Below are 3,416 nucleotides of genomic sequence, written 5' to 3'. Positions count from 1 at the left end.
CCCCCCCCCCTATCTTTTCCGGTGGAGATACAAACTTTGCGTTTTATTGGTGTTGATCCGTGCACTTTTCGCTGACTTTACTGTGTCCCTTAAACGTCAAAACTTCAGTAGTTCGACGCCAAATAAGTTTCTCGCATATCTCCCGCTATCTTGACGTATATATTGACGTGTACTTTTGGTCCACATTTACTGCTAGTAGATCTGTGGTTCGGCTAAAGACGATGGGATGAGGGTGGCCGTTCTGGTTGAGTGGAAATACGCTTCCTAGTATGCTCTTCTGTTTATCGTTATTTTCCTACCACGGATCATCCTCTCTTTTTCTTTCCCTGACAGGGAGCACACATTCGACAGGTGGAGGCAGCCCTGGCCTAAGCCTTCAGCCCCCCCCCGCCTCCCCCAAACTCCTTCCTCTCCCTACCCAGCAGAGTCGAGGGGATCCTTTATCCCTCGAACGACATGGACAGTCCTGATTATGGAGGGAGAGGAGGGGTCTGGAAGGGGGGGGGGGGCATACCGCGGCACGAGGAACGTGGCGTGGCCTTGGAGGGGAGTAGGGTACGAGGAGGGGTGGGTCCAGACCCATACTACAACTTCTGCTGGAGTAGAAGCGAGTAGAAGGGTTCCTGGCCCTGGGGAATGTGGCGGTAAGTTGGTGGTGGAAGCTGGAAGTGCCGGAGGACCGGTGGGTATATGGATCGGTCTGCTGCAGAGACCCTTTCTACCGGGCGGGAGCTCCTCAGCCCCCTTTCCTCGCCCCTCGCCCCTTGCTCCTACCAAATTTTGGCGGCGCCCCTGCCTTTTTGGAGGGGCGTCATGGAGGTGCCCAATGATGCCCTCCGGAGTGCTCGGGTGTCCTCAACGTCACTAGAAGCGAACTTAGCTTGTCAATTTCCCCACACGAAAAAGAATGATTTGCTAATGTATAGGTAAAGCTTAGCTCGCACAGCTAATCTTTTAGCTGGATTCGTGACTGCTAATAGTTTTAGCCCCTACAGTTTATACTCTTCGCTCCATGAAAGCAGGTCATTGCTATTGGAGGAAGTCGACATTTTCCTGTGCCCGCTTTAGCACATTAGCTCCGAGAGCTAAAAGAGATCTAGCAGCACTAGCAGAAATGTTTCTAAATGTAGGTGGGGCGTTATGGCTTTTCGGTGGTTTCGGGCTAATCTAACGATCACCTCCGAGGGATAATATAGTTTTATTGTGGGAGCGAATTCGATTTATCAGTTTACTGTAACAACTTTCTATGGTAGATTTCCTATAAATGTACTGGAAACGCAAGTGTGTGAATGTCGCACACCTGCAGGTGTGTGAACATCCATTCGCACACTTAGGGGGTAAAGGTGTGAATATTTCCTTCAAAATTCACACGTTTACCCCCGTAATATGTGCACGATCGGAGCGGGTACCAGACAAGGCGCGCAGTGGCCGAGCCGGCTGGGGCGTCGCTCGAGCTTCAAATCCGGCCCGCTTTCACCTAACTTCTCGTTCTTCGTAACTAAGAGACGTGAAATAAAAGGGCAGTAGTTCTTAGATGGATGGATTGATTTTTGAACACTCTTAAAAACTGGTCTTTTTGGTATGGTTTATGAGGAATTTACTTTAGAGCAGAAACGGTGGCAGATATACAGCACATCTGAGAACTGGTTTCGGTTGAGAATATGTAGTCTTGGGGGGTGCGAATCACAATAATTTTGCTCATTGATGTCGTCTTTCTGAATTTACACACTTTCGCAATGTGCACACTTTAGACTTTTGTAAACGTCTCAATTGTGCAAACAACTCTTGTGCCTGAACACATTCAAAGATCTATTTCACAAACATTGATGCACTAGTGTGTTTTTGACAAAAATGGGCGACAAAATTTCAACCTTGCATGCACATTTGTAAAAGAGGATCGGAAATCGGAAAATAGTAGAGGAACTATTCCTCCGAAACCACCTTGGTCCAATAAGGGTACCACCACGTTGGGGATGTAGAGACAGCCACTCTAGAAATGGCAAAGAACGTAAATTCTCCTCGTACTAGCGGGCCGTAGGCGAGGCCGTAGGCGAGGCCGTAGGCCCGTATATTCGATCATGTTTATCCAGTACTCGACTCGGATGTCAACGCCTCAGGCCAAGGTAGATGTATGCCAGACGTAACAGTGTTTTTTGAGATATCGCGAAGCCTGTTACGCGAGACGTGGTCCGGCGTACTTCTACCTTGTAGTATGTGGAACAGTTTTTATAGTGTACACTGCTAACCTTTGTTTTGTTTGCAGGAGCCAGCTGTGGGCACGCTGGTGCCCGGGCTGGCGGTGGCGGGGGGCGGCCCGATGCTGCAGGCCACCCCCGCCCCCGCCACGGTGCCCACCCTCGAGCCCCCGGCGGCAGACCAGCGCCGCAGGTCAAGTGGGGCCCTCCTCGGGGCTCTCGGAGCGCTGGCGGACAACACTCTGCACGCCATGCCCAGGTGAGAGAGTTTTCTTGATGGCTCAGCGCAGCGCAGCCAAGTTAAACTCCGGTAAATTTTGAACAACACATAATCTAGCTCCATCCTTAAACATCTATAGGATTACCACAACAAATTGATGCCTTAGACTGAGAGGCACGCAGTTCAGACGCGCGATCCGAAAGACACGCAGTTTACCGCTCCAGAGATAGGAACTGCGTGAGTCTGGGAACGGCCGGCTGAACTGCGTGCCTTTCGGAACGCGCGGCTGAACTGCGTGCCTTTTAGTCTAAGGTATCGAAATAATACTTTTTATATTATTTAAAACCATTAATTGAAGTGTATGTGTTGCTTCATGTCCAAATCTGGCTAGGATTGGTTCATGTTGCGTGTACATTAGGATCTTGAGTTTCTTCGATTAAGAAATACACCTGTAAGAGTAGTAACTCCGCGTGCGAGGCTCATGCTCATCTGTACGAGTGCGTGAGTGAGCTGCGTCCAAGGTCTGGCCTCACCCACACAAACCTTGCGAACGATTTGTTGCGAAGGATCATCAAGAAAGTGCGTCCGCCATCTGCCGTTATGGAATTGCCAAGTTCAGCCAATGCCATAAGGTCTTAAGACGCCTAATAGGTAGGCAACATCTTGCCTTCCATGCAGGTGTGTACTGCGGGATGGCCTACCCCGAGTCTCGCAGGCGTCTTTTAGGTAGACTGGTGGCTGATTCACGCCGCACACTTTCGTAGCTACCGCATGCACACGTACACGTACGGGCGGGTTTGCCTATGCTCGCTGCCTAGGGCTCCTTATGGCCCCGTGAGAGAAGGCAGCCCGCCCGCAAGCGTGCATGCGGTACAGTATGCCTACAAAAGTGTGCGGCGTGCGGCGTTAATCAGCCACCTGATATGAAAACAAACGTGTCCAGGAGCTGTGTGACTTAAGTTGCACAGTTTCTACAGTCATGCAACGTAAGTCGCACACTT

At 50.5% G+C, this 3,416-nt stretch overlaps 1 protein-coding gene across 1 annotated transcript in view; it reads right to left on the bottom strand.

Moving 5' to 3' along the window:
• The window catches only part of LOC113204504 (uncharacterized), a 7,743-nt gene that overhangs the window by 2,289 nt on the left and 2,038 nt on the right, over positions 1-3,416 (bottom strand). The window lies entirely within an intron of this gene.

This window comes from Frankliniella occidentalis, unplaced genomic scaffold, assembly GCF_000697945.3.
Source record: "Frankliniella occidentalis isolate FOCC.00 unplaced genomic scaffold, Focc_3.1 Scaffold69, whole genome shotgun sequence".
Lineage (NCBI taxonomy): Eukaryota > Metazoa > Arthropoda > Insecta > Thysanoptera > Thripidae > Frankliniella > Frankliniella occidentalis.
Note: the sequence above shows the minus strand (reverse complement) of the source record. Positions and strands in the feature narration are given on the sequence as shown.